General features: G+C 44.4%; 1 protein-coding gene across 1 annotated transcript in view; it reads left to right on the top strand.

Moving 5' to 3' along the window:
• Positions 1 to 7,769: 7,769 nt before the first annotated feature.
• Positions 7,770 to 18,829, top strand: part of sema6a (sema domain, transmembrane domain (TM), and cytoplasmic domain, (semaphorin) 6A) — a gene marked incomplete at its 3' end in the record, with an annotated part of 88,806 nt that continues 77,746 nt past the window's right edge. The window contains exon 1 of the mRNA XM_080854399.1: positions 7,770 to 7,868. The remainder of the gene's footprint in view (positions 7,869 to 18,829) is intronic.

Here is an 18,829-nt window from a genome sequence, read left to right as displayed (position 1 = left end):
TTTTTTTACATGAAACACTCCTCCCCTCCTCTGAGGGCTTTCAGGCGTGTCCTCTGTCGTCTCTGCTCAATGTGCTGTGATGGCCTCCCGTGGAGGTGAAAGGGGGTCTGTGGGAACAGACGTGAGGAGTAGGGTGCACAAGGATATCCCATCGCATTAGAACTGCGCACATACGCTTCCTGAGAGGCTGGCCATATCCCTCCAGGAAGGGGAGGGAGGGAGGGAGGGAGGGAGGGAGGAGGTCAGTTCACGTCACACCCACCCAGTGCAGTGGATCTCTCTCCCTGTGCACCTGCACCGGCTGTGCTGACCACAACATTTTCTGCATGACCGCTCAGCCAAACTCACTCTCATGAAAAACACCCTGGTTCGCACGATCCCTACAGGAGAATACACAACTAATATACTCGTCTTCTGTGTCCATGGCACGATTCCTACAGGAGAATACACAACTAATAAACTCGTCTTCTGTGTCCACGGCACAGCTATGAAACCAAAAAAAGTTACATAAACATACATTTTACTAAACAATCAGTTAAGGGGAAAACTGTAAACAGTCCCAGGTAAAGTAGGCTTCATATTTTCACACTGACTAGTATCCCTACATTCTTGAGGATACTTCTTGAGGATACTCATTTCTTTCCTGCAGACAATGGCAGTGAGGCACTTAAAGGCTGTACTGTGCAGGCAGTCATGGCTTTCACTCTGTTGGTGAGTCATTCACATGCCCCTGTCTGTGGCTGACAGGCTGTTTCCCTATTGTTGAAAGAAAATGGCTTCATGGAGTAATGAGCTGAAATGAATATTTTTACATAGTTTAAACATTGTGGCGGGCTGTCACTCCAAGCACCATGCTAATAAATTCACTGCTTGTTTTTTGAATGAATATGTCTAACTAACATGCTTTGTCCTGTACTTTGTAGCAAGGAAATATGTGTGTCCTTGAAATTGCATTTTGCCTCAGTGAAGAAATGTGTTTACAAGCCAAACTCCACAAAAATTTCCATTTTCTAATCATTAGATCCTCTTTGGAGAAGTGATGGCACAATATCAGTAGAATGTTAATGTAAGAAAATGACTTAGCCAATCCCATATTGTTCCTTTTCCTCATTGATTCTACAGGTTAGTGAGGATTAATATCATTAAGACCACAACAATCACCACAACTAACCACAAAGATCCCATCTATGTGTACTGCTGTATGAGCAGACAGAGATGGATATGGTCACTCATGTGCTCTGCTACAGCCTGCTACTGCCTGATCGTGGCAGGGGTTTATAGTCAGAAAACAAACAAAACAAAAATAACACAAATCTTCCTAGTATCTTTAGAAATATAAGGGCCTTACAAAGAATCCTTTCCACAAGATAATATTATTTAGGACTACAAAGGGTTCTTCACAGCTATATATTGTTATGAGCTGATGGGGCAGTCAACAAGGTCTGTATCATGGTTCTATTTGGTCTGTTTTCATGAAGACAGGCAGAGAACTCATTAGGCTCAAGACAATACAGGGGTAATTACAGGGTACAGGATAAATTCAGGTTGTCCATTATTCTTCCTTATCAAAGTGGACCAAAAGTATTCTTATTTATGGTTATATGTCATAATTATATAAGTTATAATCTAACTAAACCAGAATCTCATATTTGTCTAGGGTCTCTTAAGGGGTCATATTAGAAGAATATCCATCGACCCACTGCTCAGCTCTCTCACACCAGGAGAGAGATGTATGTCATATATATACAGTACTGTGCAAAAGTTTTAGGCAGGTGTGAAAAAAAGCTATGAACTAAGAATGCTTTGAAAAATGTAAACAATAAATGTTTATTTTGTATCCATTTACATGGTAAGACTGAGCACAGCAACAAGACACAACGTAGTTATACTGCATCAGCAGGGTCTCTCCCAGACAAAGATTTCAAAGCAGACAGGGGTTTCAAAATGTGCAGTTCAAGCTCTTTTGAAGAAGACGTTGAGGATCGTAGACGCAGTGGTCAGCCAAGGAAACTTAATGCAGCTGATGAAAAACACATCAAGCTTATTTACCTTTGAAATCGGAAGAGTTCAAGCAGTGGCATCAGCTCAGAACTGGCAGAAACAAGTGGTACCCAGGTACAGACATTTACTGTCCGGGGAAGTCTGGCCAGAAGTGGTCTTCATGGAAGAGTTGCAGCCAAAAAGCTCTACCCCGACAAGGAAACAAGGCCAAGTGACTGAACTAAGCACGAAAACATAGAAACTGGGGTGCAGAAACATGGCAGAAGGTGCTCTGGACTGATAAGTCAAAATTAGAAATATTTGGCTGTAGAAGGAGGCAGTTTGTTCGCCGAAGGGCTGGAGAGAGGTACAATAATGAGTGCCTGCAGGCAACAGGGAAGCATGGAAGAGGTTCCTTTCCAGTTTGGGGCTGCATTTCTGCAAGTGGAGTTGGAGATTTGGTCAGGATGAATGGTGTCCTCAATGCTGACAAATACAGGCAGATACTAATCCATCATGCAATACCATCAGGGAGGCGTATGATTGGCTACAAATGTATTCTGCAGCAGGAACATAACCCCAAACATACAGCCAATGTCAATAACAACTATCTTCAGCTTAAAGAAGAACAGAAAGTCCTGCAAGTGATGGTATGACCCCCACAGAGCCCTGATCTCTACATCATCGAGTCTGTCTGGGTTTACATGAAGAGACAGAAGAATTTTAGGAAGCCTACATCCACAGAAGATCTGTGGTAAGTTCTCCAAGATGTTTGGAACAATTTACCAGCCGAGTTCCTTCAAAAACTGCGCAAGTGTATCTGGAAGAATTGATGCTATTTTGAAGGCAAAGGGTGGTCACACCAAATATTGATTTAATTTAGAATTTTCTGCTGTTCCTTCACTGCATTTTGTTAATTAATGAAGAATTGATGAAAATAAACTGTTAACACTTCCATTTTTGAAAGCATTCTTAGTTTACAGCGTTTTTTCACACCTGCCTAAAACTTTTGCACAGTACTGTATGTATAGCTCCATTCTCACAGGCTGGAGATTTAAAACCCTTCCCAAACTATTTAAAAACTTTATGTGAAGAGCTAAGTAGAGACTCTTCACAGGGCAAGTGCTGAGCTCACGTCAGTGTGAGGCTCTTTCAACTGACCCATCACAACGGGGAAACTCCCACTTCCCCCCTTTGCTGGGAAAGCAGAGGAAAGTAATAAAAAACAGGTTCCTTCATTTTATTGAAATCTAAGGACATTCAGAGGGGGAACTCAGCATCCAGAGCATTCAGAGATGAACCAGGTATGATTAGGGATGAACCACCCAGTTACATGAGGTCTATCCTGAATCATTTCAGAGAAAACCTTGGCCCTTAAAAGATACTTCAGCCCGACAGAGATCCCAATTTATTGGTATCTATCGCATTAGGTTGACCCTTCATTATGACGACTTTGTGTATTCACACTGTACCAAACAAAGCCATACTGCCTGTGTTCTGTTTTCTCAGGCAGCTTCCAGCATTCCGTGCCAAAGATATGACGTTTAATAACACATGTATAACACACGCATTGGTATGACGTTTAACGTGTAACACACGCATTGGAAGTATTCTACCGTTTCTCTTAAATCAATGGTGGCTGGACCGAGTATTGATCTGCTTTTGGTAGTCTGCCCATCCACAACAGTATTCTGACTACACCGAGGTTGCTATGCATCGTGTAGAAGATGTGACTGATGACAGATCTAGTGCCATGGGAACAATGTGTTTGTACAGTAGGACACATTGGAAGAGAAAGTGACAGAGAAGAGAGCAGGGCAGAGGAGCTCGTCAAAACATTAGATCCTTTTGCCCCCGAGTCGCCTTTCCTTTTCACACAGACTACGATCCAGAACGGATTTGGCAGTTCAACTCCTTCGGTATGATGCCAGATCAGAAATGGCCCACAAACAGAGTCTGCACGCTTTATAGAGAATGTCAAGTCGTCAAAATGCCACCATAATGCCGCCTTGAACAAGCAGAGTGAAAAGGGCTTAAGATACCTTATAACAAAACGTTCCCCCTTCAGAACCCTAACCCTCCTTAAAACTCTTAATAGATCTTTGTGCAACTGCTTTAGAAGAATTTGGCCCAAAGAACCCATCTATGCAAACAGAGTTCAGTTGTACCCACATCATCATCTCTTCCTCACAGATTACCCTCAGGGGCAACCAACCACTGCAGGTGGAGAGATCTCCTTGGGAGGACCAGACACTCTAATCTAAGGAAGTTCTCCTGAAGAGAGGATCTCAGGGTTGATTCTGTGATGTAGCGGTCGGTGATCCCTCCGCTGAAGACATCCCCTAGAAATGGAACAATTTCCATCTCCCATTGCCCTCCATCTCCAGGAAAAGATGAATGACTCAGGGTGCGCAATGTGCTGTATAAAAAATGCAAGAGTTCAATGGAGAAGATAATGCTTCACAGGCAGAGTATGCATGCACACTCGGTAAGTAACTGAAAATGCACAAGTTGAAAAATGTATGAAGGCTATATCGTGTGTTAGTGCTCACAACCGGATTATTTATTCACCAAGGGAAGCTTTGCAAGTTGGTCCTAAATCAGCTGGTCTAGCCCACAGCCTGCCCTCTGGTGTGTGTGTGTGTGTGTGTGTGTGTGTGTGTGTGTGTGTGTATGTGTCTGTGGGGGAGGGAGGGAGGGAGGGAGGGAGTCTCTGATTGCACACAACAGCACAGTAGATCACAGATCTGGGTGTGGCCAAGCACGTACCTCATTAATAAAACCTGCCCAGCTGGCTTTGAGGATTGGGATAAACATCGGACCTCATAACAAAATTGGATGTGCGAGGAATTTCTAACCAAAATACACCCTGAACTCAGGCCTCATCTGAGAATTCAGCTCAGAAATTTCATAACAGGAGGAGGAATAATTATGGAGAGCATCTCAACACGCATTGCACTTTCAAAGCAGAAAACACACTGATATGTGGGTATTGCCATTTTACTTGCAATTGCATTGAAATATATCGCCCCACATTTGATATGTCCTCTTTCCATGTAGCACCCTGAGGCAGCCACAGGCACACCGTACTGCATCTTCACTGGTTGTTGTCTTTTTACTTGTTGTCTGGCACTATCAGATTATCAGTTTTTGGATAAAATGTAGGTTTGGGATGTTTTTGGGTCATGTGTAGGTTTTTTCATATACAAACAAACGCAATCATATGCAACTTCCAGCGTTGTGAAGACAACACATCTTGAATCGCATAACTCAGGCCAAAGCTGAAATCTCCATAGCTGTCTGATCCAAGCGAGCACACAGTCCTGTTGACAGCCCCCCCCCCCCCCAGCAGGTGCCCAACTGCAGGCTCTTAAGATGACATTGCCTATTACTTCCATGTAGTGCAGGCTGAAGCCCCTGACTTATTCATGCATATGACGCAATGCCCTCCTCCTAACAGACACACACAGACACACCGTCCTGAATGCACAGGCCTCAGGTTGAAGATACAGCATGTGGGTGAAGTATGCTCACCCTCTCCATCCCTACCCACCCCCACCTCCCTATGTCTCGCCTTACAACATTTGGCCATTACGGGGCACCAGCTTGCTGCTCATTGAAAATGCTGACGTATGTGTCTACAACTCCCCACTATATAATTAGTAGATGGAGCCAAAAGACATGTTTTTCTGACGGCAGCTGGAGTCACTCAATTTGGAGGTTCGATATTCAGTGATGACTGCAGAACGAATTTATATGTTATTACGTCAGATTGTTTTATTGTTATTCAATTAAAAGATCGAAGTTCTTGAAAAACAGAAAGCATTAAAAAATGTGAATTATGCTACAGACATTTATGCAACATCTATCAGCACAGATCTAGTTAGTATTTAAAACGGTTGAATAATAAAATCAATGGCAGTAGGGACAACTATATAATGCTATATACACATAATACAAATATTGCCTGACATCCTTCTGTTGGTTCTCTCACCGACATTGTTTTGATATAAAAGCTAAATCTGTGAGTGAGTATACGAGACAGGAGGTGTGGAGAAGAAGAGATTGTTGTGCTGAAATCCTTCCCGTCCCAATTACATGGTGTGAAATGTACCGTTCCACATCAGCGCGATGCTGATCAAAAATGTGCTAACTGCTCCGGCAGCAGCCAAGAACACGCTTTCCCCATTGCATGTCGCATACTCATCGTCAGGCTGCCTCTCCTGTAGTTTGGGGTTTGAGGGATTTTATTTTGTCCTCTGGTGATTTTTTTTCTGTCTGGAAAACAGATGTAACTGATGATGTCTCAACAGGTTACCGAAAAAATAACAACAACCCTTAAATGGTCTGGACTTCATTTTGTTTATTGTGTTTTGTAGGATTATCAGTTATCCAACACAAGTATCTTGCTGCCATGAAAGCTGGTGTATTTTGTGAGTGTAATAGGCCCACTGTAATTAGCTGTAGGCAATGATTGTAGAAAAAACATTATGTTATTTCTCTCATGAACCCTAAAACACGCAAATATATATAAAATGATGTTATAGTAAGCTAGTAAAGGCTTTGCAAACAAAATATCTGAATATCTTAATACCTGCGTTTGTGTGTCTCTGTATGTGAGGGGTTATAATAATTACATAGTGAATGCTGTCTCTTCCTTGTTTAAACGCTTTTATAATTGCTTGAAATATAATAATATTTCTATACCACCAAAAATTAGGCTTGCGCAATATGGGCACATACACACCAGGGCACCAATGCACAACAATGATTAAGAAATTATGATGCTCCTCCAGAATGCCATGTGATACATATGCATAGGCTACGCATATAGCCTACATATAGGCTCCCTGGCTCCTCAAATCGGGCAAAAGAAATAGCTCTGAAAACTCGTCCTCTTGTTTTGAGACTTGAATGTGTCAGGTGCATAAGGACTGTAGGTTGCAGCCAACAGAGAATCACTATAATAACAGCAGTGGTTTTAAAACGGGCGTAGATGGGTACAGTCGGATGAATTGTATGTGGTCATTTGGGTAAAACGGTAAGAGGCGCGTGGCCAGTCTACTCGAGTTCAAGAGCAAATGAGTTGCCAGAAGTCTGAAGGGAGTTAACGTGTTGTTTATTCTTCGAACTGATTGGTTATTATGGGGATCAGACACTGGGGTGATTTAAGAACTGTGCCAGGTTAATGACGGGACCACCGGAGGCGGAGGGTTTTCTCACAAGGGCAGGGGGGCCTTGAGCCTCGCCTGTGGGGGTCGAAATCTCAACGCCAAGAGGTCCTGTCAGTCAGGCGTGTAGGCCTACCCGCATATCAACTTAGCCTTAAATGGTATATAAAATAGTAAGAGAGGAAAAAAACATAATTACTTACAGTGCCATGACTCAAATATTAAAATGTGCCACCTATTCTAATGAACTGTGATATTATCCAAATGTCAATATTTGACATTAACCCATAGTCTATGCGCAAGAAGACAGGAAGACATTGGCAATGGGCGAGACCTAAGAAGCGTAAAAATATAAAACGCTACAGTAGCCTAGTTTGCTAGAGCTACACCTCACGAAACAAAAGATCCCATTCCACATCACCCCGTTCCGATCTGTGCTTTGGCTCCTCCCTGTGTGGAACGAGTGACAGCTGGGATGGCTGAGTGCTCGTAAGAAGCCTTCATCTCCAAATAGGATGAACAGCCGACACGGTGGGGAAACTGTGCCTCGTTGTCTCGTATGATTTGAACCACACATTGTTAGTTCTTAGGCGTCTGTTTGGTTCTGTTCAGTTATTTTTTAACGGATACCTTAAGAAGGAAAAGAAAAACACATCAACGGCTTTTCAAGTGGATTTCCAATGGATATTCCGATCTGAGGAGGTGCGCGAGAGCACGGTATGTACGCTATAGCGGGAATGAACGCACCGTATGTTTCGAAAAGTAGCCTATAATATCTCTTTATTCTTCACTCAGGCAAACACTTTCTCCTGCTAATTGGAAAGACAAAAAAAATAACGTATATAGGACATGCTTTTATTTAGAATAACATTTTCAAAAACGTGTTGTTTACCTTCGATCTTCTGGTCTGGTCCGTGTAGGCTACTTTGCGTGCGCGAGGCTGAGACCTCATAACGGCTGTATTGGACTACGCGGGGATATAAGGACCAACAGACAAGTGTACTGTTTGGCGACCATAGCCTATTGTGCTGAGCATAAAGTCTACGTAACTGTTGTAAAACTTTTCTTGCTGTTTTCTGTGTGATTTCACTCCATTTATTTCTCGGCTATGATATGAAGACAAACTCAGTTTGCAGCCTACCTGTGTTTAATTTAGTTTTCCTTCAATGTTCGCGCGTGCTGATGGTAAGCTGATTGATAGCTACGGGGTGTGTGACCAATTTAACAACAGTTCGCAACTCTAATTACAGGGCGTATTAAGCCACAATTATCACCGGAGTTACTGTTGTTTATAAGCATGGGGACGTGTTATCGTTTTCTGTCGGTCAACTCGGTAGGCTATAAATCCTTACGTAGGATTACGTAGATGATTTGATGTATTTTCTATTTCTATTCGCCCAAACAATTGCATAGAACACTACTCTTTAAGGGGATATTAAGTTGGTCACTGAATTGTTCGTAACAGTAAACAGACTATCCGGCACTGAAGCCCAGACATAAATCAAAGCCTTGTGAAGGTGCAAATAAGACTTTTTACGACTTGGGCGTCAAACAGCAGCATTGTGTCACAGCCCTGGTCTTTCCATGTTGTAGGAAATGCACATGTAGACGAAAATGGCAGAGACAAATGGCAGCTAACCTCCACCCCTGCCCTCTCTAACCTCATCCACCCTAAGAAAATGGCAAAAGCGGCAACTTATGCGTGCTCATTCTTTTACATTGCCTATAATGTTACATTCCCCTGGGACAGTGTGTCATTCTATAGACCCCTAGTGTGAGCCATGCTATGAGGAGCTGTGGATGAGATATAGAGTCTGCGGTGTCCAGTCACCTGCTGAAGGTCCTGAGGTCAGATGGGGTGGAACCCCTGTCAGTGAAGACGGTTTGACTCCCTCAACTTCACTTTTGTTGTGGCATCAGGGTGGCTGACAACTGAATGTCAGTGTGTGTGTGAGTTCTTCTGCCACAAATAGAATGGCATAAGGACAGAAGCTGCATGGCATGCTGAGAAAACTCAAGTGTCTCGTCCTTACTGCACTATTCATATTGATGAATGCAGACGACTGTTTGATCATTCGGAAACAAGATGGTGCATATTTAAACGAATTTCCCACAATTCTCCAACCCTTGCTCTCCGGGCACCCTGCCATGTCATCCCTGCACATGCCCAGATTCCTGTTTTGTGTGGCAGACTGGATTTGTATTCATGAGGCTGTTGTTCTCCAGATTCTTCCAGTGTCAAAAGAAGAGAGCAGCTAGTGTAGGGCTGGCAGGTGATTGGTGGGTGGGAGGGAGCATGCTGTTGTCTCTGATGGATTGCGTTTCCCCACTTGTAGATGTCCCCTCTGAGTGCTCGTATCACTGGGTGTGACTGTGTATGTGTCAAAGGCATCGCTCAAAGATGAATACCTATCTGTGAAACCATGTCGCTTCCCACACTCTCAGTGGAGGGATTACATCAGGCCCAAGATCATATTTTCCCTCCTAATTTCCTTCTTGTTTCAGCGATGTTCTCTCCTTGCAAAATATTTGTTTCCCACTCATATTTACACATACTATTCATGGTGCATCTGAGCTACCCAGTTATGTGAAAACATGGCCCTGAAACGACGAAGAAGATGGCTTGTCTGTACTTTTGTTTCTCACCAAGTGTGAATAAAGGGGTTGCAGAGAGCAGCTCATTGTTGAGTGCATTGTTGTTGCTTACTGGCCACATTGTTTGTGGTAAACTGGGACATGCTGGTGCAGACAGTTTATTCTTAATATAGCACAATGCCATTCAAAATGGCAGCTAAGAGAAATCAAGCTTTGGAAACAGGTGCAGAAAATGTCAGTATCCTGGAGCTTCATCCTGCGTTTGGGGCTCAGTGGCAGGGCTTGTTATTTCAAAGGATGACAAAACAATTATTTCCATTCTCGTAGAACATGTCCAATCAGGAGATAGGGATAGAGAGATTTTCAAGAAACAGCGTGCTACTTTGACCTCTTCATCTTTTTATTCTTGTGTGAATTAGGAAGCCAATTGTGTGTCATCCCCAGTAGAATCAGCTCTCCAACCCATAATTATTATTTCATTGTTGTTTCACAAGGGTACATTTAGTATAAAAACAGGTGGATTCATTACACAATTTAGAAATGTATATTTAGACATTAAGACTACTTATTGTTGCAAAATGACATGATTGCATTGTGTGCATTGGTCAAAAGATATCGGTGTCTGACAAAAAAAATGGCAATTATACCCTTTTTCTCAAAATATATGCTGACATGCCTTTAACAATTCATTATACCCAGACAACATCAGCTTGTAAGGCTGTAGACAAAATATATTCATATATTTGTATTTTCTGTATTTTTTCCCTGCCCATTTATTCTGTCAAAACATCCCAAAATCCTCCGAGGCATTTGCATAAGTGCGACTCCCCCAGCCCTGAGTGAATGCCTTGGGGACTGGCGCACTCTTTTGAAAAGAACACAGAGCACAAAACAGCAGCAAACGTCGCGGTATTTCTGATTTGGAGCGCCCGTTCCAGAACATCTCATCTGCAAATGTTTCAACAATAGCGATGAGGCTGGCATTGCGTGTGACTGATATGGATTTGTCACAGCGCTATGGCCGAATTTACATTGCAGCCAGCGTGGACAGACACATTTAGCTTAGTCTGAATAATTGATGAAAGCCTGTGTTAAATGAATTGCAGTCAATCACTATAAAGGGCGTGGGGCTGGTGTTAAGCATAAGCTCAATTGCACTGTCAATATCACTCAGTTCAATAGTATTTTTCAGTTTCTCAGTACATTTTTTAGTACTGATAACTATCCACATTACTACCAAAATTGTGCACACATGTTTGCAGCTGCATTAAGATGTTTGCACCTCGTGGTAAGTGTGTGTCTGTTGGTTTGATCAAGCGTGTAGCACAGCAACTATTAGCATCAGCACTGACGCATCGCCTTCATTCTTTCCGCTCGTTCAGAAGCGTTCATCTGTTTGGCAACGCTCAGTGTTCTCTCCTCACCTGAATCCACCTCCTCTTTCCTCCATCCTCCTGTTTTGCTTCCAGCCCCCAGATGGTTGCCAGTGGTTATTTTTCCCCCTGTGCTGTTGACAGTTGCGGCCCACCCATCCACCCCCCCACTCCCCACTCCCCACTCCCTTGTGCTGTGAGCCTGTCTCATTCGCTCTGTGGAGCCCTCAGCCCAGGCGGTGTCTGGAATCAATAGCATCCGGATACTGTGGGGGTGCAAAGGTGTCAGAGTTGTCGCCCGCTCATCAATGGGGTACTTTAGTGCAATTGCTGCAATGAAATTGCCCTCTGAAGTAAGTCATTGTAGAAGGATTCTCTGAGGGTGGGCTGTGTAATAAGCCAGGCTGACTCCCATGAAGGGAAATGTGTGGGCGACTTCACAACCGGCCCCGTCTCACAGACGAAAAGCTTTTCTTTTAAGGTCATTATCAAGATGGCTCTCCTCGTGTCACTGTAGCTCATGTCTGTCTAGGCAGCATATGCCTAGAGTATACACAGGCAAATCTATAGATAGTTGGATAAACACTATGGTTTATTTCCAATCTCCCCAACCCCTCCAGCAGAATGTCATTTCACACCACAACCTGTGAAATGATGAAGTCTGCTGGTGACTTACTAGATTCCGCCATACTTTTAGTGGATTAAATTAGTCACTGTGCTATATATACGCTGCGACAGGAGCATAATCGCTGTAATGCCATCTTCTGGCTGAATCCTGCACATTTCTGCTAATTCCAAGCGCTCCTGAACATTTGTAGATTAGCATAAGCACATTTGGAGAGGCCAGGCAGCCCTGTGGGTCTGTAGCGGCTGACTTGGAGCGCAGCCGGTGGATGTCAGGGGCTGAGGGCGGCTGGCGTGCCCACAGGAGGACTCTGGCAAGGTGGCGCTTGTGCAAATGAAGTGAGCTGGTTGTCACTCGGAGGCGAGGGGAGGAGAGGAGGGTGTGATATTGTCTCCGTCTCACCTGGGAGGCTGTCATTTGAGGGTACGCAGACATCGATCAGTGGTATGCATCTCCACACCAAAGAAGAATGGGGTTCATCTATGTGGAGCTCAGAAATCAAGCAAAGTTGTATTTTAGTAAAAAAAAAAATGACATTATACGATATTCCAGAACAGTGATAGTTGAATGAAGTGATAATCTATGTTATGATCTAGGGTTAGGGTTAATCTATGTTATGATATGATCAAAATTAATGAAGTGATAATCTATGTTATGATATGATCAAAATGTAAGCCAGAGTTTGATAATTTGCCTTTGCTCTGTTTGTCCAAAGTGCCCCTACAGGGAGGCTGCATGTTGTTCCTAGTGCTGATCTGTTTCACCTTATGCCACATGGAGAAATGAACAGCCCTGAAGGCAGTGTGTCCATGAGAGCGCGCGCGTCTCACAAGGGGCTGTCTGTCTGTTGAGCTGTCTTCTGCTTCATTTGCGACTCCGAAGGCTGCATGCGGCATGTGCTCATTTTCTTCAGGTTCTTGAGCTGTCCGGTGTTCCTCAGCTGTTCAGAGCGGTGGGGTTCTAGTCACATGTGTCTGTTTCTGTTGTGTCATCTTCTTCAGGTTCTTGAGCTGTCCGGTGTTCCTCAGCTGTTCAGAGCGGTGGGGTTCTAGTCACATGTGTCTGTTTCTGTTGTGTCATCTTCTTCTTTAACTGTCCGGTGTTCCTCAGCTGTTCAGAGCGGTGGGGTTCTAGTAACATGCGTCTTTCTGTTGTGTCATCTTCTTCCTTAACTGTCCGGTGTTCCTCAGCTGTTCAGCGCGGTGTTGTTGTAGTCACATGTGTCTTTCTGTTGTGTCAGCTCGCGGAGGGCATGTGTGCACTCACCTATGAGGAGGAGACGGAGTGTGTGTGTTTGTGTTTGTGTCTATATGTACACTGTGTATGTATGTCTGAGCCTTTATATGAGTGATTCTATGGAATGTGATTTTGTACGTGTGTGTGTCTGTGTGTGTGTGCGTGTGTGTGTGTGTGTGTTTGTTTGTGACTCGGAGAGGAGAGTACATCTGTCCCATCCCCAGGCCCACCAAGATTGGCACAGCGTTTCTCATCTATTAATCATGGAGCCTGCTTTCTTATTCCGTTGCCATAGTTGCAAGGCCTTCGCTGGTGTCGGGGCGCCCAGAGGAAGGGGCCAGAAGGCTGGAGGGCAAGACACACACACACACACACTCACACACACACACACACACACACACACACACACACACACACACACACACACACACACTTACACATGCACATGTATGCACAAGCACACATACAGACAGAGAAAAGACACGGAGAAGGCCTGCATTGGCTCTGAAGGAAGCATGTTTGAGTGTCTCAAACCTTATTTCAAAAAATTATACAGAAGAATTCTATCACCAGCACTAAAAATTCACTACCATTTTGTCCTGTGTGCAAGAGTACCCTACAGCGCTGTAATATGTCAGTTTTACGCTTGGCTTTCTTATCGGTTAAGAAGAAACCAAGGGCTACATCAGTGTATCAAGCTGGCTTTGTGTGTCTGTGGATTGAAGCAGAGGAATGAGCAACCCCTTGCAAGACCTCCTTCTCCCCTTCATAAGCATCTCCTTCAGCATGTGGTTGAACATAAAGGCAAGCAGAAGTCCACCCACACACTGCCAGAAACAGAGTTGCTCAGTCACTGGGGACTTCTGGGAACTGACAATACAAATGGTGCGCAAATACCTTCTGTTAAAGGTTTAAGAGGAAAGAAAAGCTTACTGGCACTCTGATACAGTGTTGTATGTGGCCATAGTCTTCATGTGGTCCTGAGTTAAGAAGCTAAACTGTCATTTGGAAGACTGGCTGTACTTACAGTAATACCTTAACATTCTGGCTGGCATGTTAACATTTAGGCTGATTCATCTCCACTTAAGTTGATAGCTCAGCTTTTAGCCTGACAACTTTAAGGGGATTTAGGGAACCGCATTATTGAGGGGTAATATCTAAATAGATGTTAATTTAAAGTAAAGCGATGTCAGATTGAGAACAGTCTCCCCCTTGCTGTATACGGTATACAGTTATCATCAAATCAACCTTGCTATCTTGTTTTTTTTTTTTCAGAAACGGCCTCATTGTTTCTTGGCCTCTTCAATTTTGCTTTCTCTCATGAGTATTTTTAGAGAGAGGAAGGGGGTAAAGTAGTCAACTCCGCAATCATAGTTCTTCCCTGCTGGCCTTTGATGTGGCTGCATTAAGAACAAAAGAACCATGTCACTGTTGGTGCCACCGGGCTGTAATCCAAGCCCCTGATGATTTATGTGCCACAGTTCCCGCTTATCTGTGACCTTTCCTCGAGGTACAACACTGGTGCAGCCAGGACTGGGAAAAGAGGGAGGGGAGAGTCAGTGTGTTTGCAGAGCCGTTACAGGTCTCTCGGACAACTTTGAAGTGCCTGGATGCTAGTTAATACGGTGACATCATTCTTTTTCTCACAGTTTTCAGGATGGTGGCACTTCCTCATGGAATAGGGTGCAGTAAGACAGCAGGATAGAGTGTCTTAAGCGCCCTAAACCCTACATTTCTTGCAGAGCTATTTCTTCCCCTCTTTCAAAGACACACAGTTTACAATATGTAGCCTTTTTTAATAGCATGCTCTACAGAGGTCACAAAAACAATTGCTTACATAACTGGAATACTAATAATAGTTTTATTTTGCAAACAGATCAATGGACCATGCACCTTGGGCCAGACTCTGATCTAGTCGCTCACGAGTGGCTCACTGGGTGAGGTCGGTGTCAGCGCTGTGCTGCTTGTGGTCGACCCAAGAGGAAGGTTTACTTTCCCCGCCCTGTGGCACGGAGCTGAAGGGATAATGGCTCTTTGTTGAACAGTTACGGCAGATCTAATGAACAAATTGCAGCCATGTGGCACTGTCCGCCTTCGAAAGTAAGCACCGCCACCACAAGGCTCCCACTGTTTCAGGCCTGTCTGTCAGCTCAGAGTAAAGGACCCGACAGAGGCATTGATCCCGACTCGACACTGCTCTCAAGTTTCAGAGTAAGACTAGATGTTGGTGGTTGTGATTGAAGCAGGGCGTAGATGTGTCATTTATACCTGTAGGTGGTTAAGAGTCATCGGTGTTCTACAGCTATGTGTTCCAGAGAGCAAGATCCCTCTTGAAAACAATGGATGATGTTTCATGAGGGCTGGTGCAATGATGAATTGCACAATACGAGAGCGTTGCTTATAATCATAAAGTGGTGCACCTGTTTTATGACTGAGGCGAGATAAAGCATTTGAAACAGTAAATTACAGGGTTGCAAACAAGTGCTTGCGGTCATAGCAACTACATGTCAGTTTTAGTGTAATTAATTGATATGAAAGAACAATTGCAGACAGGAATTCTCCAAATACAAATGTCATGCTTCTTCACTATCAAATGGAAGTCCCATTAATGTCCTGCCTTGAAGTGATGTTCAGGGTGAGGAGAGAACCTCTGCTTTAATACACAGCCTTCTATCAAACCACATATCACGACAGTCGTCTTGGCCTCTCCTTTGTAGACTGTGGTGGGAGGGTTGCTTTTCTGATGTTGCTCCTTCTTGGGAACTACACCAGTAACTGGAGACCCAGGAGGTGAGCCACATTATCTGGCTATGGGAACACCTGACCTACATATGTGTCAGATCCAGCCCTCTGGCTCGCCTCAGCCCCCCCACCTGGGTTTTGAACTCTCCTACACCCCCCCACCCCCACCCCCCCATTCCCTTAGGCAGGTGGGATCTGTGTCTTCCACCGCGGCGCCTCGTGTGTGTCACCTTGTAGACACAAGTATTGTTGTGTATGAGCGCATGGCACTCAGCTCTTTCATCCTGTTGTGTGCGCATAGCAAACACCATCTAGGCGCCTAGGACTTTCAGTAGCACTCCGTCACATCCTCTCCTTTGATAGCCAAAGTATTTGCACTGCACAAGGTCATTTGAGACTTAGGGCCCTATCTTGCCGATCAGAAACGCAAGTAGGACGGCGCCAAACGCAAGTAGCTGTGTGGGCGGCTCTATGGCGCAGTTGCTATTTTAACGGCGGAAAAAACACACTTGCGTCCAGCGCAAGTGTCAAAAGGTTTGGTCCAAAGGAGGTTACTCAGCCATAGGTGTGGTTTGGGCGTAATATGCAATAAACCAATCCGAGCGTCATCTCACATTCCCTTTAAGAGCGAGGAGCGCATAGTCCATGTTATTTTGATGGCGGAATTACCTGGTGGAAGACCGGAAAAGTTCACAGCCGAGGAGACCGACGTGAGATTTACACCAATTTTTTGGCAGGCCATATATAATTACAAGGAAAATAAAGTATTTACCACATTAGGAAATCATTGTGATATCCATATCCAAGATATTTAAAAAATAGGCATACATCTAGCGTACACATTGACCAAAATGATTCAGGTTAATTGAAGCTGCGTGACATTTGATTGATATCACAATGATTTCCTCATGTGGTAAATACTTTATTTTCCTTGTAATTATATATGGCTTGCCAAAAAATTGGTGTAAATCTCTTGTGTAAACGACAGTAGTAAAGTGTAGCCTATAGGTCCTATACTGTGCGGGCAAGCACATGCGCCCTTAAAATAGCGTTCTGAATACGCTTTACAGACTTTAGACATTGCGCCTCTGACATTAGACCAGCTTTTTTTTGGTCAATGGCGCACGGCGCACGGCGTTGTTTTGAAACTGCAAAATACCACTTGCGCTCGAGAAACGCCTTCTCTGTTCCGCCCCCGCCCATGTCGACGCAAGTTCATTTCGAAGCGCGCCTCTGGAGGGAAAATCGCGCTGTGCGCCGGGTGCAAGATAGGAATGATACATGCGTCAGTGACAATGTCAATTGCGCTGGGTGCAAGATAGGGCCCTTAATGTTGATTTAAAATGCGTCCGAATATGTTTTTCTTTCATGTTGTGAGTACAACATATCATGTAGACGCCCCTTTAAATCTCTTCCCCTGATTGCTTTCTGCAAAGTGAGCCTGTGGTCGGGTGAAGGAAAGCCCAAACTGGAGTGTATCATATCACCTCCTTCAAAAGGGTGTTGATTCTCTATTAGAGGATGGGGTCAGACCTTGGCTTTTGAGTGGGAGGGCAAAGGTCATGAAAGAAGCCTGCAGACCCCACGTGTGTCTGCTCAGGTGTCACTCAGCCTCTCCCTCCCCTCCCCTGCCTTATCGGATCCAAACCACCTCTCATCTCTCATCTCTCATCTCTCTCGCTGCTGGAAGTCTCTCTCGCCCCCCCTTTACTCCAAATGTCATTCTCCAAACTATCAGGCAGCTGCTCCCTTTCCCTAATACAGTGGAATTGAAAGAAATGTTGGGTTTGGTACAGATATTGATTTTTAAATTTTATTTATTTTTGGCCACAGGAAATTGAGTGATACCTCCGGGCCTTTTTTATAACCACCCGTAACGGTTCTGTATGCACACAGATGCATTGTATTACACTTTGTGAAGGTTATGCAGTGGTAAATGAGAGAATAATCGATAGAAGTTACGAATACAGCGGCTTCCATATGCCACCCAGAGAGCCCCAAAGCCATTCTATTAGGACATTAGGACAGTACCTAGTTTAGCTCAATAGCTGATCTGAGCCTATGTTCACACTGGAGGTGATTGGCTGTGCCTGTTCACAAATTAATTTGGGTTTGTAAGAACCCATTTGTGTTTGCGAGAACATTTGAGCCATTTGAACATTTGAGCAAGCCATTACGGTATTGCTGAGGCAAATGAAAATGAAGCAAATAATTGTGTTGTAAATTACGCACATTTTTGTTATCTACCTTGGCTTTGTGTTACTGATAGGAGCATGGCCTGACATTGGTTATCTGAAGTAAGGGTGATGTTTACGAGCGCGAGAGGAATGATGGCATCAGATGATAGCAGCAGGGTGGCAGAAATCCTAGAGCTACACAATGGTTTGACAGCTGTGGGTCCGTGCTGTGATACAAGTGGGTGTGGGTGTTCGGTCGAGGCTTAGGTTGGTATGCCTGTGTGGGTGTGTGTGAGTGTGTGTGTGTGTGTGTGTACTGTGAAGTCTTACAGGGATATGTATGCCTGTCTGAGTATGCATGCTATCCCGGGTGTGTGTGTGACTGTTTTGCATATGGATGTGTGAGGCAGTGGTGTGGCATCCGCTGCATATTTAACGGCCATGAGGTCTCGGGGACCGGGTGGCCGGAGGGATTGGGTGACAGCCGGACATGTGCTGCGGGTCGGATGTCCATGGCAGTGGGATGGGAGCCGGATCACCAGAGGGATATCAGAGCGATTGCGTTTCCCCCGCCGCCTCTGCTCAGATATCAGTCCGGCCTCATGTGTTTCGCATTAGAACGCATGTGTTACCCACACAGTGGCCAGTGTCACATGTAGTCCTGCTCCAAGTGAAAAGTGATGTGCATTTGGGCGGCTGAGATGAAGACATTTTATTCGAATAGTTTTGATATGAAAAAGTGTATGGTGGCATATGTACAGTCTGGTGCCATATGTGCTGTGTCCACTTCATTAGCTCCAAAACAGACTACATCTGCTGGAGATGCTCCGTTAGGTACGGCCACACAACACGCTCTGATGTGGCAGTATCTGTCAGACACTTTTGTAGATTTAAGTAGTTGCATAACACAATCTCTTTGAGAGTTTGTTG

The sequence above is a fragment of the Sprattus sprattus genome (genome assembly GCF_963457725.1).
Source record: "Sprattus sprattus genome assembly, chromosome: 16".
NCBI lineage: Eukaryota > Metazoa > Chordata > Actinopteri > Clupeiformes > Clupeidae > Sprattus > Sprattus sprattus.
Note: the sequence above shows the minus strand (reverse complement) of the source record. Positions and strands in the feature narration are given on the sequence as shown.